Source organism: Adiantum capillus-veneris, chromosome 23, assembly GCF_014529385.1.
Source record: "Adiantum capillus-veneris isolate H3 chromosome 23, ASM1452938v2, whole genome shotgun sequence".
Classification (NCBI taxonomy): domain Eukaryota; kingdom Viridiplantae; phylum Streptophyta; class Polypodiopsida; order Polypodiales; family Pteridaceae; genus Adiantum; species Adiantum capillus-veneris.
In genome coordinates, this window is record NC_140953.1 from 36,884,237 (window position 1) to 36,905,160 (window position 20,924).

Consider the following 20,924-nt stretch of genomic DNA (forward strand, 5'->3'; position numbering starts at 1 on the left):
AGACTCAAATGCAGCTGTGTTTAGTGTTTAGTTTTTACCTGAGTTTAGTGACCCCGCCAGACTCAAGTGCTCCAATTAATGATGCACACGGCTTGACCATTAAGCTCTCTTTAAGGAACCCTGTCAAGCTCAAGTATGCCTTACTCTGTCTGCACACGGAATGGCTGCCAAGTCCTTTACTTCAAGTTCTGTTAGCAGAACCAACTCAATAGATGTGAAGATACTTCATCAATTATCCAAAGAAGTCAACTGGAAGCCAGCCATGTAATCTTATTGAATGCATAATCAAAGCTATTCTGACTTAGCATAATCTAGAAAACAATATCTTGTACCATGCAACCTGCTACATCAGATAGCTGGTACTCTTTAAATCTGCAACTTTGCACTTTAGTAGCCCCCGGGATCAAACGGGAACCCAATCATTTTCCCCACTGTGAGCATTCCTTTAAAAAACTTGCACCATCCTCCTGGATCATAGGGAAAATACAATAATTTCCAATCATTACAGCATAAACATAGATTAGCCCACAAATCTTCATACAAACCGCCTGGATCATATGGCATATAAGTCAATTTCCCCGGACCATGCATATATATGTCACCTCGTGGGTCAAAAGCTAGCTCAAAATCTCCTACATCGTAGGGTAGCATCAGATTCTATATAGCATCAGGTAGTATCAGATACTGCCATATCCCCTGTGCAATTGGCTCATCCAATTGTCGATCATCAATCACAGGTAAAAGCATTGGCAGTTCACCTTCACTCGCACTAGTATTGAAATCTTGATCATGCATATCTGAATACATCAAGTCCTCGTCATTAGGCTCAAAAGATGCATCTGAAAACAATCCTCTATCTTGTAGAGGCTCAAAATCAAGTAGTGCATCATCTAACAGCTGCATAAGTTCATCATCTGCTGAATTTGAACAAACTGGCTCATGCATGAATCTGGATTGATTGGTATCCTTAGCATCTGTATTTGAGAATCCTTCCAAAGCTTCGTCCAGTAAGCACATAAGGTCTAGTTCCACCACTTCAGAAGGTTTCTCGATCTTGCACATCTCAGGTTGCTGTAAACTAAGATTTTCACATGTGGCATGCATACTAAATGCATCTGCTGTAAACTGCTCTTTAAGTCTTTCACCCTCAGCTAAATATCTTTGCACTTCTGTAGCACAAAGTTTAGCATGCACATTGAAAATTTTATCTACTGCCCTGTCTGTATCATCGGCACAATGAAACCAATCATATTCATCAACAAGAGACTGCACTTCACTATGCACCCCCTCTGAATCAGCATCATCAAGTTCATGATCATTTTGCCATAGTGTGGGTCCTATCTCACAAATACTTGATAGAGAAGAAGTTTGATCCCTCTCTAAATCATCAACATCAAATTCAGGATCAGTCTGCCAGATCGGTAGCTCTAGGTCACAGAAACTTTTCAAAGAAGGAGTCTGCACCCCCTCTGATTTGTTATCATCACATTCAAGACCGATTTTCCACTTTTGTAGCTGTGCTTCACAAAAACTTGTCAATGAAAGAGTCTGCACCCCCTCTGAATTAACATTTTGTAGAACTTAAAGCACATACTCTTGCTTAGTCAAGTCCTCAAAATCTGGTACATCCAAATTCGGTAAATCTGGTATACCAAAACCCATGGTCCTGTTGCTCTCAACATCATCCGTGCTTTGACCTATAACATCTGTATCCTTAATCAACTCTTTGGCAAAACCTGTACCAGTATCTTCAATCACGTCTATGGTAGAAGCTGCACCAAAAAAATTTTGCTCTAATTCTGGTTTAGTAGCAAAAGTATCAGCTGTGCCTGAATCTTTCCGCATGTCTACATGAATACGATTGCACTCATTCACTTTCACATCTTCGTGAGCTTTAGCCAATTCATTATCTTGATCCCATGATTTGTTTTCTTCCTGTACTACAGGTATATGTTCTTTGAAAAATTTACCCTGTGTAGTTTGAGGCTGTAGAGACTCACCCTCAAGGACTTCTACTTCATGCATGACATCTGCAAAACCCAACCTTGTATACATAGCTTCAACTATGTCTTCATCATTAGCCTGCAAAAAAGTAGCATCCTGCACAATAAACTCATCAATCACAGCTTCTAACTTTGATCGTATTTTTCCTCGAATATCTGCGTAGTCTGGTAGAATTGAGGTCTGTTCTTGATAGATTTCATACTCCTCATAACGTCCTTGCACAATAGCTTCTTTGAAATACTCCCAGTCATCGTTGCAAGATCTAGTAACTTCTTGAATCTGCTCCTTCACATGTGAACTCACTAACTGCTCAAAAGATTTGATCATCAACTCTTTTGGTATCCCTCTTACCTTTGTCTCCAGCTCATAGCACTCTAGGTAGCCCTCTGGATCGTATCCATCAACGAGTCGTCTCTTGTCGTATACTGCATCTAAAGCTGCATCCAAAGCTTCATCGATTTGATTTTTCTTCTTCACGGTCTCTATTTCAAGCAGAGATCTTTGAACCAATTGAAGCATCTTTGAAAAATCTGGCACTGTTGACTTATCATCAAAACCGTTTGCACTTAACTCTACAATCATCTTCATCATCTTCTCTAAATTCTCCATCTTTACCTCCCACCCCGGCTCGTTCCACGTCGGGTTCACCAAAGATGTCGGGGGATATGTGTTCGCTACGTGAGCCGAGCAGGCGCCGGGCCTCTGGTTGTGGGAGGTGCGAGAGACTGGATGCAAAACACAAAGCAGAAGACTCGAAAAAACACCTTAAATGCTTAAAAATTGACAAGCAAAATGTTCCAAGCTGCTAATGATTAGCCGAAGTGAAATTCGATTACAAATGTTTGCCGTTAACGGCACTGATGTTGTTAAGAGAGTTTTACACTCTCAAATTAGATCACGACTATAAATATCTCACTTATGTCTGCCATTAGAGCCATTTGGAGTTGATCAGGACATACATCTCTGGTAAAATTCCTTGCTTGATGCCCTTGTAATTTCCAATTATGGTAGAGCGAGGGTACCCTCTCTCCTGCTTGCCTTATAGCTCCCTTATCTTGCTGCTTAACCTTAGGCTCCCTGAACGCTTGCCGAGATCTGCTTACTCTCAAGTGAGAGAGTTTCTCTTGATTTATGCTCGTCGAGAGAGAAACACTTCCTACTGCTTTCTTACTTACCAAGGATGAGAGAGAAAGAGAGAATACTCTTTGCTTTGTTCTTATTCAAGCTCGAGAGAGAAAGATAGAGAGAGAGAGAGTGTGTGTGTCCTCCTTGCTAAGCCGAGAGAGAGAAAGAGAGAAGGTTTGACTCCTTTACCTCGTCGAGCATGGGAGCGAGAGAGAGGGAGCTTTGCTCCTTGCTCCGACTCCTCCCCGCCTTCCTCATCTCCTGCTCATGCTCGTCATCCCTTGTTGATGCCCCTCTTCTAATAATAACTCCCCTCCTATATTTTTGCCCCCACCACGCAGTCACGGCATCGTGACTATTGTGGTGCGGGAAACTCGGCTCTGTGACGTGGCAGCTGTGGTTTTGACCAGCATGGAAATCGATGGTCGCCATGGGCTACTGATTCTTTTTTGTTTCATGGTCGACAGCGTCCGAGCCTTCCAGACCCCAGCGTGTTCGCTTCTTCTCCTGCGCAGTCTCTCGCTGCTGGCTGCTCGACGCCTTCTCCATTTATCTTTTATTTTTTATTTATTTTTACACTTACTCACCTTAGGGCTCCTAGTGGGCGGCCCTTTGCTCATTGGGCGGGTGGCCTCCAACCATACCCACTTGGGTTTAATGTGGGTGGCCCTTGGCCCTTGTTGGGTACCACATTTTGCATACATGCCGACATAGGTATTGCCAAGCATTGGCGGCCACATTGGGCGGGCAGCCAGCTTGCCTTCTTAGGCGGCCAACTTAATCGCTTGGGCAGGCAATCATTGGCCATTTGATTTTCTTAGGCGGCCATTGGGTGGCTCTATGAAGGGCATCACATTTGTCATGCATATCGGCACTGGCTTGTTGGTTATATCCCGCAGTCAATGCATTCCGAGAGGTCACATTCGAACATGAAGCTCTTCAAGCACTTTTTATACTTAATGAGACGTACACCACATTTGATGCACATATAGCTGCTATCAATTTTGGACAAGATTCTCCTCGAGTCACTTACTTTGCTGCACTCCAAATCCCGAGCAGAGCCAAAATCTCCCAGATGGCACTCCGTACGAGCCGACCGGAATGGTACGAAATCGGCCCCCGGAACTCCAATCACCAATCTGAAAATACCAACGTGCTCTAGAAGTAGAGAACTTTAGGCCCATGCATTCATTTCATCTCTATCACCTTAGCTGCAGTTGCCCAATCTGGTACGGATCTGCAATCGACTTAAACTTCAAAGTGCCATAACTTCTTCATCGTAGCTCCATTCGACGAGCTGTAAAGACAGGATGGTAGAGCACTTCAAGCACTGCAATTATAGGTCATAATCTTCCATCTATGCTCACTTCAAGCATAGCCCTTTTTGGCATCATTAAGGCATCAATTGGCCCTTTTAGACCGCATCTGGCATACATTAATCATTAGACTTGGCCTGCTAACAAGCCCTGATCACTGACCATTAATCAAGTAGGCTTTCAATAAGCTTGATCTGCATCCTCTTGGCATATTTCTTAGCATGGGAGCGGAGCCGCATGACAACGCTCCTGAGAGAGCAGAGTCTAGCATTTAGGTAGTGAGGAGATCTACACATGGCTCTTGTGCCCCTGAGCGTTTTCAACTAGGATTAGACTATTTGTTGGTCACTGACTGTGGAGAGCCTACCTGCTACCAAGAAGCTATTGAGATGGAAGATAGCATGAAGTGGGAGAGCAGGCAATGCAATTTGAGAATAATGCAATTATTGAAAATAAAACTTGGGAATTGACAGAGTTTCTAGAGGGAAAACATGCCTTGCCTTGCAAATGGGTGTATAAGAAGAAGTACACATCTGAAGATCCTGAGCCTAACTATAAGGGTAGATTGGTTGCCAAGGGTTTCAATCAAAAGAAATACATGGACTTTGATGATCTTTTCTCTCCAATAGTCAAGATGACTACGTTGCATCTTGGACTTGGACTAGTAGCCACTAAGGACATGTAACTTGTTCAAATGGATGTAAAGATGGATTTCCTTCATGGGGATCTTGATGAGGATGTCTACATGAACATAAGGACATGGAACTTGTTCAAATGGACGTGAAGACAACTTTCCTTCATGAGGATCTTGATGAGGATGTCTACATGAAGTAGCCAGAAGGTTTTGAAGTCAGACCTCAAAAGCCTACAAGGGTAGAAGTGGTTGCATAAGGCTTTGTATGGACTAAAGCAGGGCTCAAGGCAACGACACATGAAGTTCGACAAATACATGCAGTCTCAAGGTTATGTAAGGAGCTAGTAAGATCACTGCTTGTATACCAAAAAGTTGAACAATGGTTAACTTATCATCTTGATACTCTATGTGGATTATATGCTCATTACTAGATGGGAAGCCTAAAGATGAGATTTCCATCTTGAAGAAGTCACTTAGCATGCAATTTGCAATGAAGGATTTTGGAGATGCAAGTCACTTTCTTGGTATGCTATCAAGAGGCATAGAAAATGTGGAATACTAGAGTTGTCACAAGAAAATTAAATCCACAAGGTTTTGCAACATTTTAATATGCAGGGGGAAGGCTACATTGAGTACCCCAATGTAGGCATATGAAAAAATTAGCAAGAATAATGCTCCCAAGTTTGATGTTGACAAAGTCACAATGGTCAAGATGCCATATTCTTCAGTAGTTAGCAGTCTTACGTACGCTGTGGTAGCCACAAGACTAGACATCACTTTTGCAGTGTGAGTGGTTAGCAAATTTATGGCAAATCTTGGTAGAAATAACTGGGAAGTAGTGAAGCACATTTTGAGATATTTGAAAGGTACGGTAGACAAGTGCTATGCTTTGAGAAAGTGATGCATCCATTGTGGGTTACATGGATTCAGATTATGTGGGTTGTGTGGATAATCAAAGATCCATGTTTGGCTATGTTTTCCTATTTGCTGGATCAACTGTGTCATGGAGATCATGTCTCCAAAACTATACGTCATCTTCCACCACATAGATAAAGTATGTGGAAATTTTTGATGCTAGCAAGGAAGCTATATGTTTGGCTTGGTTAGTGGGAGATCTTGGCACTCCTCAAACTCCAATGTTGCATTGTGATAGTTAGAGTGAAATTGTGTTAGCCAAGTCAAAACATATAGAAGTTCATTATCATATGATACAAGACATATTGGCTAGCAAGCACATTGAGCTAGTCAAGGTTCATACGGATAACAACCTTGCATATGCTCTCACAAAGAGCCTACTGTCTAAGTGGTTTTCACATTCCATGGAGATGATGGGTGTAGGGTGAAGACATAGGATTGCTGCACGGTTGTACAAATGTACATACATAGGCCACTTGGGCCACATTGGTATTCAAGTGGATATTTTTAGGATTCAAGCCAACTAACTAGACACCCATCACACTGACCATACTAACCTTATCTATTCTTTTGATCATATAGAAAAACAATAAGTAATGACGTATTCAAATCCTCACTAAGAGCTCCACCAACACTCTGTGTTTGCTCTTCTTTTCTCTTGCATTCTGCATGCACCATGTACTCTTCACAAAACAACACTCAAAATGAAAGATATATCATGTGGAAGTTCATGGGAGCTGATGTTGAGATCTCGCAATATGATTTCAATGTTGATATCCATGCATAGAGCTCCTTGAACCTAGCACAATGGTACTCTCAAAGTTCTGATACGATGATTGTGTGGGTGGTCCAGTGCAAAGAGAGAAAGACACAATAGCAAGGGGCAACACATGACGTGCAAAGAAACCTTATCTGCTTCTACCTTTCATAAAAGTAATTTCCCTAAAAACCTTACAAAAGTGCTTGGCTAAGGGTCTCATAAGTACAAGGGCTAAAAATGCCCTAAAAATAAGTAATCTATCCTAGACAATTGTCTTACTTATGATACAATTTGGAAGCTCATAGTGCGCAATTTTGCATAAATAAAAAGTGAACAAATATGTAATGAATTTTCATGAGAAAATAACAATAACTTCTAGTTATAAGGGTTCAAAAAATCCTTTTTGTTGGAATCTTCCAACACTTCCCCCTTCTATTCCATGTCATCCTCAATCAACATGAGTCAATGTTGGGGCTTTTGTAGCATTGCAAGGTGATGTTGTTGATGGTGATAGGCGATTCACTAGAGGCCTTCTCTATATTCTCCTTCCAACTGAATATAATCTTGGGCATATGTCTTGAAAGTGACTTGACGATGAAGCCAATTTTTGTGCTTCATGTGCACTGCATCAAACTAGCTCTTGATTCCAATTCTAGGCATTAAACAAAAGGTTACATCTTGCTGAGTGGAGAGGGTGCTTGCATCAATGAATCATCCATTAAGGATGCTTATTGAGCCATGTTTTCCTCCATCTGGGTTGTCGATCAATGGACTGGGCTTCAACCATCTCTTGCTCTATGGATACGTTGCAGAAAATGCATTCATATCTTATTAATGGCAATGGAAGGGCTCTAGTGTACCATTCATCATTGATCTTTGTATTCCTTTTAATAGCTTCACATTGATTGAATGGAGAATTCTCACATCCCATTCCATGCCTTTTTTCTAGTGCATCTCCTTCTCTGTGGTAATTCTCTCTTGCAGCTCATTGATGGCCTGCTCTATCAATCTTTGTGTATTGGCCAGAAGTGTCTCTTGCATTGTGTATTCCTTTGCTACTTCCTTTGCTTTCCATGGAGCAACACTTGTCTTTGGCACATCTTGAGTCTTCCCACCCTCTCTTTGCTCATCTCTGCTCTTTCCAACTTGTGCTTTAGATGTCTCTATCGCTTCTATGGCTGATGATGGTGGTGGTGGCTCCTCTGGCTGAATTTTTTGTTGCCCTTCAGATTCCCTTCCTCTATATTCATGATCGTCCATTTTAGGAAAATCGTGTGGCTTACAATCAATCTTTGCTTGTAATGTAGCCACCAAAGCTCGTAGCTTCTCATTCTCCATCTTTAATTCCTAATTCTCTTTCTAAAGTTCACCTTCTCGGACCATGGCCGTCACTATGGAATCTCGACTCATGCACTTTTCTATTTTGATAACTATTTCTAGATCTCTGATTTTCTCTTCAACATCTGAGGATGTAGTGCCTGTATCAGAGAGCCTTGCAAGTCTGGGGTTGGCCTTGACTCTTTCTATCACTCGCTTCTATGATGTCATTTCCACCAAGAAATTTGTAAAAATGCATCAAATCAATCAAGTCCTTAGTATACACACAAGGCACCAATAGCCTTATAAAAAAGAGAAAATTCAAATTGATAAGTCTGGCTAAAATCTGGGACAAAAGCCCAGTATTGTGACATTAGACTTGGAGCATACAACCAATTTTTTTACCAAGACTTGGGCACAAAAAGTATATACATGCTCCCATAGCTGAAGTCCAAATCAAATTTGGACCTTTGGATCTTTATTGTAGACCAAGAACTAAAATCAAGAAATTTCTTGGATTGAATTTTGGGTCTTTGGACAATTTATAGTGATCCAAATTTGACCATAGTACTGTACTTGACATAAGGAACAAATGTGTCATGAAAACTCTCACAATACTACTAGAACTTTAGGGTGATGCTATTGTTCATACAGGGGGATCTCACTTAATAGGTTTATAGAGGCACTGAAGTACTTTCTAGATCTTTTGTATTAGACCACCGAAATGAACAAGCTATAGCCAAAAAAAGTTTCTAGGTCAAAAAGGAGCTGTTGCAGATTTCAAACCTTGATCAAGGAAGACTTGTTACCATATACATATGGTACTGATGTGTGTGAACACACTAGGACCGCCGGGGCATTTTTCCCCTCTTTAGGAGGTTTCCCCCCCCGAACATTGTATATACGCCCATCACTCTAGGGCTATCTATTTTTCCATTGCACACTAAATAACACACTCTCTATTGTGTGCCTTGAGATTCCTTCGTCTTATCCAAGCTGTGTGCGTTTCTCTACAACCCTAATTCCAAAAAATGGTATCAGAGCAGGTTACGTCCTCCCAGGCTTAGTCGCCAGCTACTCCAGCACATGCCTGCTCACTTTCTCCAATTACAGTGAGGTTTGGCAAGCGTTCGTAGGTCGACAAATATTTCAAGAAATCTCATAGAGTTGAATCTGCTCAGATTTTTTATTCGGGCTCATTTCGGCCTCCGTTTCCGCTACAGGCAGGTCTGCACATGCAATTTTGTCATTTTGTTCAGAATTTCTTTCAGTGCTCTTTTTTGCATAAAAGGTGTCTTATAGTCTTCTATGGTTTGTGCTATATAGCACATGTTGTTCCCGCTCCGTTTCTCCTATTTTTGGGGAATTTTCACATCAAGTGCATCATTTACCATGGCTGACAACAACACAGATGTCTTCAAGATAGCACACGTTGTTCCCGCTCCGTTTCTCCTATTTTTGGGCAATTTTCACATCAAGTGCATCATTTACCATGGCTGACAACAGCACGTCTTCAAGATGTTTGCTACTGAGGACAAGTTGGATGGGGACAATTACCCTATGTGGGATTATATGATGCAACACGTTCTTGTGTCAAAGGGCGTCTGGAATATTGTGCAGGGCATTGATGTACGTCTTGGTTCTGAGGATGCAGGCAATGTTGAGGATGTTGTAGGTCTTGCTACAAGGATTGCTGCTATTAGGGTTGTTTTGCCTACGGTAGAACAAGCTTGTTGGGATGTAAAGGATTTGCAGGCTCATGCATTGATTGCGTTGTCTGTGAAGCGCACCATTGTTCCTCACATCCATTTAGCAAAATCTTCAAAACAGGCTTGGGATATTTTGGCTAGTCTTTATGCAAGTCGCAATGAGGCTAAAATTGCTTTGCTGCGTAAAGAGTTGGAGTCAAAGATTATGCATGAGGAAGATGATATGGACACTTTCCTTGCTAGTGTCAAGGATATCAATGAGCAACTTATTTCTGCAAGTGAAGTCATTTCAGACAGTTCCCTTGTGCAGAATTTTATTGATGCCTTACTAGATTCTTACCAGACTTTTGCTAGTACTTGGAGACTTATGACCCAAGGAAATCCAGAAGTTGTCAAGTTTGATGCATTATACGCATTGCTATTGCAAGAGTCACTCTCCAGGAAAAATAGGACTAGACAACGTGTAGTTGAACAGGCTTTTATTGCTTCTCAAAGAAAGGGTGGTAACAGCAATGCAGCCACTTCTTATGGTTCTGCTGCGAGTGGCAAAACTTCTGTTCCTAATGCTTCTGCTGGCAGCACTTCGTCTGGCAATTCTAGTGATAAGGGCAAAAAGAAGATGCATTGCCATTATTGTAAAGCTAATGATCACTTGATCAAGCAGTGTCCTAAGTTGAAGGCCAAAGAGGCTAAGAAGAAAGAGGGTGGTTCCAATGCAAATGTTGGTTCCACTACAAATGCAGCCATTATTGAGTCTTCTATAAAAGGATACTGTAATGCTGACCTTGATGCAGAATGGGCTTTTAGTGCAGAGTGTACTTACAATCCTTTTGTCCATGATGCATGCATGTCAGTTGTTGCAGATTCACATGTGTGGTATTTCGACAGTGGTGCTACAAAGCACATTACCTCACATCGTGAATTGTTTACCTCGCTCGAGTCTGTCCCTCATGGGAAATCAGTCACTTGTGCCAACAATGCCTCTTATCCGGTTCAGGGACTTGGAAAGATTGTGCTTATTGCTGCTAATGGCAGCTCTTTCACACTTGTTGATTCACTTTATGTACCTAGGATCAAGAAGAATCTTTTGTCTATATCCGCACTTGCTAGACTTGGACTTGTAGTCAAATTTGTGGACAACAAATGTACAGTTCATGATCTCAGTTTTGGTGATGAAATCATTGCATCTAAGCTTTTGTGTCGTAGGCTGTATAAGCTCACTTTGTATGACAAGTGTGGACAAAATTTTTCAAATACAGTTGCAGATTTAAGGGCTATTTCAGATGAAAAAATTTGGCATGCACGTTTTGGTCATATGAATTTTGCCAGCTTACTGCGTTTGCAAAAATCTAATATGGTTACTTCTTTGCCGCCTCTTGAAGCACCTGTCAAACATTTTTGTGAAGGCTGTATTTTGGGTAAGATGCATCGTTCTTTCCAAAGGATGGTTCAGTTCGGGCCACATGCACGTTGCAGCTTGTGCATAGTGATGTTTGTGGGCCCATGCAAACTCCGTCCTTGGGCAATTACCTTTACTTCGTGACTTTCATTGATGATTAATCCAGGCATGCATGGATATTTCCTCTTAAAATGAAGTCCGAAGTTTTTCTGTGCTTCAAACAATTTCTGGCTATGGCTGAAAATGTCTTGAAATGTACTATGGGCACCCTCCGTTCCGATCGAGGGGGAGAGTATATGTCTCATGAATTCAATGCATTTCGGGCTAATCGGGGGATAAAACACCAATGTAAAGTGCCTTATACACCCCAGCAAATTGGTGTTGTTGAGAGGAAAAACAGGTCACCTACGGAAATGGCACGATGTATGGTCAAAAGTCAAGCTTTTCCACATTCTTTTTGGCGTGAGGCCATCATGTGTGCCACTTATGTACAAAACAGGTGTCCTACGAAAGCTTTGCAATCTCTTACTCCATATGAAGCATGGCATGATAGAAAGCCCTCTATTGAGCACATGAGTGTTTTTGGCTGTTTGGCATATGCTTTGGTGGCAAAAACACAACGCAGAAAATTGGATGATAAGGCTGTCAAATGTATTTTTGTTGGTTATAGTGCTGAAAGCAAAGGTCATAGGTTGTATCATTTCCAAACAAAACGTATTCTGGTTTCACGGGATGTAGTGTTTGTGGAAGATTCTGTTCAGCCCTTGTTGTCATGTACTAGAGACAGTAATGTAAGCTCACAGGGCATTTATGGCACTTTGTTGCCTCTTTTCAGTGGTGGAAATACGAATGTAAGTTCAAATGAGGCAAATGTACAGCCTATGGGGATTTCTGAAAATGTTACAGATCAGCCTAGTACTGATGATGATGTACTTGATGAGGAAAGGGTTGAAAATGAGCAGGTTAGAGGTATTCCAAAATGGTTGGTGCACACTTTGCGTGATAGTAAATTGGATGCACCTTTGTCTAGTCGTACCCGTTCAGGCTCTCGCCATGCATCTTATGCATCAGATTGTTATGCTTTGGCTGTGTCTAGTTTACATGATGTTGAGGAGCCTCTGTTTTTTGATGAAGCACATAATTCAAAAAATTGGATGGCTGCCATGCAATCAGAATATGATGCACTTATAGAAAATGACACATGGACTTTATGTGATTTGCCTCCTGGCAAAAAGGCCATTGGTGTGAAGTGGTTTTACAAGTTGAAACGCAAGCCGGATGGTGAGATCGATTTCCATAAGGCGCGAGTTGTTGCAAAGGGTTATGCACAACAAAAAGGCATAGATTATGAAGAGACCTTTACTCCCACTTGTCGTATGACTACTGTGCGTTTTCTATGTGCATTGGTAGCTCACTTTGGTTGGGATGTACATCAATTAGACATTGTTACTGCTTTCTTGAATGGTGACATATTTGAGGAAGTTTACGTAACGCAGCCTCGCGGTTTTGTCAAGAAAGGACAAGAGGACAAAGTCTGCAAATGTAACAAGGCTTTGTATGGGTTGAAGCAATCTCCTCGTGCTTGGTATGAGAAAGTTGACACTCATTTGGTCAAACAAGGCTTTTGTAACAGTCCAACAGAAAGCACATTGTATGTAAAGCATGAGGGTGATGTACTTCTCATTGTGGTTCTTTATGTCAATGAATTACTGATCACTGGACCAAATGAGAGACATATTGCTAAATTTAAGGCTGATTTGAATGCTACTTTCAAGATGAAAGATTTGGGGCTGTTACATCATTACTTGGGCATACAGTTTAAGCAGTGTGATGGTGGTATTGCCTTGTGTCAGAACAGTTACATAGAGACATTGCTATGTAAGATTGGGCTTGAGAATTGCAAACCTATTGCCACTCCCATGGAAATAGGTTTCAAGTTGAGTCTACATGATGCTGGCGATCCTGCTGATGACACTCTTTATAAGACTGCTATTGGCTATCTCATTTATGTATGGAACACGAGGCCAGATGTTCAGTTTGTAGTCTCACAGGTCAGCAGATTTATGCATAGCCCAAGGTCTAAGCATTGGCAGATTGTCAAGAGGATTTTCTGCTACCTTACTGGCACTTTACATCTTGGATTGTTATATCCCAAGGGGGAATCATTGCCGCCAGACTTACATGCTTTTTCAGACTCAGATTGGGCTGGTTGTTTTGACACGCGAGTGTCCACAAGTGGTTTTGGTTTCATGCTTGGCAGTTCATGTATATCATGGTTGAGCAAGAAGCAACCTACTTGTGCGCTCCTTGCCGCACTGTCGAAGCAAGGGCCTTGCCTAACACTGTGTGCGAGCCACAGACGGCTCCAAGCACACAACTAGCTTAACTAGTAAGCTCAAAAGAGGGCAATGGTGTGTCACTCGCCGCTCTATGCTCCTGCCGTGGAGGATTCCTCGCCCCGAAGAAGAAGGAGACGCCGCTACGTCGCGCTCAACCGCTTCACCGCCGTCGTGCCGTCGCAATGCTCGATCGATCGCTCTCTCTCTCTCTCTCTCTCTCTCTCTCAAACACACACACACAAGGAGGTGAAGAAGAAGAAGATGGAGCAAGAGCACTCTTCTATTGCACAAATGAGAGAATAAATGAATTTTAGGTTTAGTTGGCTTTTATATGAGCTCACCCCATTCACACTTGGGCGCCCATGCTTAGCCAACTAATCCCTTGAATGTCCCAGTTAGAGTGTGCCTCTCATCGGAGATCACTCTTACCCTTTTCCTATTGGTCCGACAAGCCCGATACCTGACTCTACCAAATACATAATACACGTCTGTCGTAGGTGATGGGGTGTCCGTGAGCCGTGAGGGTTAACATGCCCCCCTTCCTGATGTAGATTCCGTCCTCGGAAGCTATTGAGTTGAAGCTCGTTCGTCGAGGTGGAAGAGCATTTGAGATGAATGTCCTTAGCCTTCTTCAGTCACTGCAAAATCAAACAACATTGGCACAGTAATTGCATTCTCATAAGTGATTAAAAAGCATATGCAGTTTTAGGTAGACAAATTGATTGGTAAAAGAATTTCAAACAATTTGTCAGCAATGAACATTAAATTGTAATGTAATCAAATGCATAAACAGATGTAAAGGTAAAAAATTAAATAAGTCTGGGGTCGCTAATTTGACGGTCGAAAGGCACTAGAGATCTAATATTAATACCATGGGTAAGCTTCTTAATTTTCTGTGGTCAATTAAGTTGTTTAATCGCGAGAGCCAAGTATTCATGTTTGAGGGCTGACTAGAGGCTATATCTAGAAGACCTTGTAGTTAAGCTACCATAAAAGGAATTTCTCATGAAATCATCGCCTGACTGATTACTTTTTCTTTGACCCCCCAAATTCTTTTCACAGTGATTCAATTTTGATGTGTGTGCTTATTTTGTATGCCTTGGGTTTTTTGCTTTTCAAGAAAAAGCGCCCATACTGGGAACCTCTAGGGCTCTAGTACCATAGGCGATAGATGTGAGTGAAGTACCCAATCAAGCTGAGATTTCTCTTCCAGCTTAAGATTTTACAATGTGGCACTTTGATTTTTTGTTTGTTCATTTTCATCATTTTAATTTTGTAACTTTGTGGGGTCATATAACATTGATACACCTCCCCAGGCTCATCACACTAGTAAACTCCCTTTATAATACTTAAGCTAAAGGTCAATAGGGTTAAGCCCACTAGAAAGCCCTAGTACATTTCACACAATGCTGCCTAAATCGGATTAAGAACCTAAGTAACCATTAATTATTAGGAAGGCATTTCCCATGGTATTAAGAGAAGATCTCTAACACCTAACTTGGTCAAACTAGCTTAGTCGGACTTGCTTGATGTTTATACCTAGACAAGGGATTATGACAAAAAAGACATTGAATTAAATGTTTGATACTAAGCAAATGTGATGGATATTATGCTACCAATCACAATCAAAGCAGACAATCATAGATGCAAAAAAGATAAGGGACAATGCTAATGGACAAGAAACACCTGTTTGTGTTGATGGTGGCGCTTGATCTGAAGTGTGAACGAGAGAAAGGTTCCATGAAGGTCCAAATCCTATCAATAGCAACACGCTCCTGTACACACTAGGAAACAAAAGGAATACCTCCAGGAGGCACATTAGTGGGAAAAGGTACCAACACTTATTGAACACAACAAAAAACATAAGGAACCCTAACCTAATTATTTGCACTCCCCCTAGAGAGCCAAGGGAATAGGATATTGTAGAGGTTGGGGGGAAACCCTAAGGCTAAACCCCTATCCTCGTTGTCGAGATAAACAAAGTCATCATCCATGAGACCATATGTGCCATCCGTGTAGTCCTGTAAATTTTCTTCTTCATCATAGGTGCCCATGTTTACTAAGAAGGTTACTAGACGCCTATAGTCATCTTGGTCAAAAGGGTAGGCTTGTGCAATGGGAGAAACGCTCTCTACTAAGTATGGATCAGACGTGGTCAAGAGATGTATCAGCCATTCTAACTCCTCAAAATTCCTCTCACATACTAGCGTACCTATCAAATCCCATTCACATGCAAGCACTGGAAAGACCATGTGAAATATTTGTGAAAAGTAACGAGGGTACCTCTCACCCAAGGCAGGAGTGGATAACTCTAGCGTACTAGACATATCTGTACACGCAAATAGATGATGGTTAGAGTGCAAATATTACAAGGGTCGTGTTCTTGTGCATAATTTGTTTTTATGATTTTGTGTTATGGATCTTGCTCTTTTAATTTTTTATCTTGTTTTTGTGAGTATATGCCTTATATATACATTCCCTAAGATTGGAGATTAAGGGGTCAGGGGGAAAGGTTGAGAGGAAAGTGAGTGAGTGATGATTGTCAGCAAACACTCCCCCCTTCCTTGGCCCTTCCTTGGGTAGATCATACCGTTTGAAATGAGCTCGTCACCCTTTGAAACCAATTGTTCCAGTTGGTAATAGGTGAGGATTTTTGCCATTAGTTTTCTATTACCCTAGGTGCCTCGTCAAGTTGCAAGGGTGGTAAGGTACTCTCCCAGGATCGAACTTGAAGTGGTTCATCACGTGATTCTTGAACACTGGGAGGTGTGGATTCTTTTGTAGCTTCATGGAGGTCCACTACTATAGATGGAGGCTGTGTAGAAGCTTTTACCTCTATGGATGTATTACATGAGGAGCTAGAAGCTTCATGGAACTCCCCCCTTCCTGAGCTAGGTGGAATAAATTGGTTTTGCCTTGGAGCCCAAACTAGCTTTGGACTAGGTGTGTAGCATTCTCTGATCTTTCCCTTCCCACGGTCTGCCATTGGCTTTAGCGTTACACTGTTTGACTTATATGGGTTTGTTGTCGATAGGGAAGGACACAGATTTTCTCATTTCCATCATAGTAGCCTTGGGCTTCTAATAGTCGTTTTGGAATCCATCGTGATTTGGTCTTGACTCTCCTAGAGCGCGCTCTTGGTTCTCCAGGGAAATTTTTTCTTGAAATGGATGGGAGGGTTGAGGTAGTTGGAAGTAAGGCCTTGGGGACCCATTGATATGTACTCTTAGGTCGTGCAGGTTGAGTACTTGCAATATTACTACTTGCTGCAACTACAAGTGTTGAAGTGCTAGGTTCATGGGTAGCCGACAAAGGCGAGTTAACCACCTTGGCTTGTGAATGTTGGCTATCCTTCAACTTTGCTAGAGTTTGCAACGTAGGTGACTTTGCTTGAATGATAGGGGTAAGAGTCGGTGGTCGCGTCGTGACACTATCAGTATCCCAATCAATAGTGCATTTGGTTGCCAACATCCACGTGCGTCCCAGGTTTACGTTGCCTTTCATAGCTCCCGCGGGCATGACTAGAAACCTCCGCACTATGCTTCCATTGTCATAGACAACAGGGGTCTGAAGGACTCCAAGAATAGCAGTTTCCTTTTTATTAATGCCCTTGACTTGCATCGTACTCGGGGATAGGTTCGGTTTCCCTAATTGACACCAAACTCCATAGGATAACAAATTGTGTTTAGCTCCCGTATCTAATAAGTCATTGTATAGTACTTTCCCATAGGGGCTATTTAGCTCAATTGGGTATCGTAGCGGTGGCTCAGATTCTAATGAGTCGTCATCTGTGTTCTCGAAAAATGCTTGCGTGATTCCCAGATTAGCCTCTCGTTGGCGACTAAGATGTTGTTGTCGTTCTCGAGCCTCAACTCTTGCTTGGATTTTTCTAAGCTCTGCTTGTTCCTTGGCAGCCTTCTTTTGATGGATGGCTTGCAACTCTTCCTGGCTTAAAGGATCATAATATCTTTTGAATTTACTCCCATTAAGGAATCCAATGGTTTCAACTCCATCTAGAGTCTCCACACGAATGGTACCTTGCGGGGTAATTTCACACACTCGATATGGTCCCTTACAAGCGTATTTCAATTTCTTCTTTTCATTACGTACCCCGTACATAAGAACTTTATCACCAACCTTGATGTCTTTATCCTTTAAATGGCTATCAAACCACTTCTTTCTCCTATCCTTCTCCACTAGAGCATTTCGCACAGCTAATTTCCTCTCTTCATCTAGCGTTTCCAGGATATATAATCGCTCCACTAAGGGGTTACCATCCCAACCTTCTTGAGAAGCTACTCGAAGACTAGGAATGACAAACTCCCATGGCATAACTGCTTCTTGGCCATACACCATCTTAAACGGTGTGCAATTAATAGCAACTTTATACGCAGTACGATAAGCCCATAAAGCTGATGTAAGCTTTAGGTCCCAATCAGTGCGATGAGCCTCAACTGTCTTTGTCAAAATGGAGATGAGAGTTTTGTTGGTACTCTCAGCTTGGCCATTTTCTTGGGGATAATAGGGTGTAGACTTGTGGTGAGATATCATGAAGTTTGATGTGAGTTCTTTTATTACTTCATTTATAAAATGAGTTCCATTGTCACTCACAAGTTCAAAGGGGCATCCAAAACGTGTGATAATGTTCTCAAAGAGGAACTTAGCTGTTGTTTTTGCATCCGCCTTTCGTGTTGCTTTTGCTTCAGCCCATTTGGTTACATAGTCGGTAGCCACAATGATAGACTGCGTGTTACGTGCAGTCGGACTAATCGGTCCTACAAAGTCGAAGCCCCACTTTTCAAATGGTTGGGTTACCTTGATGGGATGTAGAGGCATCCTATCACTTCTTTGTGGCTTCTTGAAGCGTTGGCATTCATCACATCCCTTTGCAAAAAGTGATGCATCCTTAAACAGAGTGTGCCTCTTGTAGAATATATAAATACTGATCCTCGCGGGCACAGCGTCTAAGAACATCATCTTTTCCTCTCTTATAGAGAGTTCCCGCCAGTAAGCAATAGGGTTCGCATTCCTTGATTAATTTTCGAGCTATATCTTTTCACATCTCTTTGGGTGGGAAACCATTAACTAAGAAGTTAACAATCTTTTCACTCCATTTAGGCATTGTCTCAACAATGAACAAAGGAGTATCAGGCAATTCATCATCAACCCTCGTAGGAGCTTCGCCATTAGGGATACGAGATAAATGATCCGCCATGACATGTTTCTCCCAGGCCTCACAACAACGGTGAAGTCAAACTCAAGAAGAATTAACAACCATCGTGTAATTAGACCTGTGGAACACGGCTTGTTTACCAAATATAGCAATGCTTGATGATCAACATAAAACACGAACTTGGTAGCAAGAAGGTAATAGCAAAATTTCTTTACTGCGTAAATCATAGCTAGACCTTCGCGCTCTGTAGTAGTGTAGTTCATCTCGGCATCATTTAATTGGCGACTTGCAAAGCTAATAGGGTAGTCCAATTTATGTTCTCCTGGTTGAGTTAGAACACACCCAATAGCAAAGTTTGATGCATCAATATGCACATGAAAAGGTACATTCCAATCAGGTGTTCGCAGGATTGGAGCACTTGTTAGGGCCTTCTTTAATAACTCATAAGATTGATGACATTCGTCCGTCCAGTGAAACTCGATAAGAAGCTTGTGCAGTGGACGTGCTATCTTGGCAAAGTTTAAAATAAACCTTCGATAATAACCAACATGGCCCATAAATCTTTGAACTCCTTTATAGTTCGTAGGTGGTGGCAAATCGGCAATGGCTTTAATCTTACTCTCATCTGTGGATATCCCGTTCTTGGACACTATATGCTCTAGAATGACTCCATGCTTAACCCAAAATTGGCATTTGAAAGGGTTCAATGAGATGCGATAAAATCTGCACCTTTCAAATATTTTTCGTAGATATAACAAATGCTTCTCCCAAGAAGAATAAACACAAAGGTCATCTAGGAAAGCTTCACAAAACTCCCTTAGAAATTCTTTAAACGCAGTGTTTATTAATCGTTGGAATGTAGCAGGGGCATTTGTTAAGCCAAAAGCCATAACACGAAATGCAAACACTCCAAACTCTGTGATAAAAGCAGTTTTAGCTTGGTCCTCTAATGCAATTGTGATTTGATTGTAACCAGAGTACCCACTATAAGATTCCTTGCCCGCAACTCTTGCAAGCACATGTTCTGAATATGGCAAGGGATAATGATCTCTCCTAGTAGCTGCATTAACTTTCTTGAGGTCCACGCACACTCTTAGTTTCCCATTCTTTTTTGGCACAATGACTATTGGAGAAACCCATTCTGAGTGCTCAATAGGGTATATGAATCCACATTGGATAAGTTTTTCAATATCCTCTTGTACAATTTTAGCGTACTTAGGATTCATTGGATAGGGTCGTTGCTGGACGGGTTTAGCAGTGTTGATCATGGGAATTGTATGTTGCACCATAGAAGGTGGAACGCCCTTCATGTCATGATATTTCCAAGCAAAGATATCCTTGTATTCCTTGAGGAGCTCCTTAAGTACAGCCTCTTCAGTTTCGGTAAGGTCTTAAGCAATAAAGACTGGTTTAGACTCCTCACCTGGTTCTGCTAATTCTATCTCTTTAACTACCACTGGACCATCATAGACTCCACTGCTTCCATTGGTAGGTATTCGTTGGGCTTTGGCATACACAACCTTTCGCTCCCTCGTGGTATAAGATTTAAAATGTTCAGGAGCCGTATGTAAGTTAGCAGGCTCTTGTCCTAACCGAGACCTTTCTTTTAGTTCTGCCTCCTTTTGTTGTTGAGCTAACTCTTGGTTTTGACGTCTTCTTATAGTTCGACTCAATTTTGGCTCTGTAACCTCCAATTGAGCGAGGTCAATGGGTCGCGGGCTGCACCACATGATACTCTGGAGATGTTCACCCCAATTGTCTACTAGCTTTCGATGAGCATCACATGCCCCTAGATAGCTAAGCCATTCTGCAGTAGATCTTTCCTTGTTTATCCTAGCTCTCACATTTGCTCGATATCGTCGTCTCTTATATGATCTTTGTTTCTTGTTAAGGTTTTGATTTTGGTAAATGTTTGAACTCGACTCGCCTGATAGGTCTTCGCTTGTATCTTCTTCACTCTCATATAAATTACCATAGATGGTCGTACTAGGCCTTGAGTGTTCAGTTTCTATACTTGGTTCACTCGATGTTTCTTCAGGTTCTGAATCCATTTCTCCCTGAGATTACATTTCTGATGTGTATTGGCCTGAAGCCTTTGAGGAATCATCGGTTTCACTCTCAGATAGGTGTGCCTCTTTCTTATCATCGGATGTTACATGCGCTACACCTAACATGTTTACTGGTGCAATGTGTGGTATCTCTTCCCCATCTGGTGTTACCCAGGTTGTTCCTC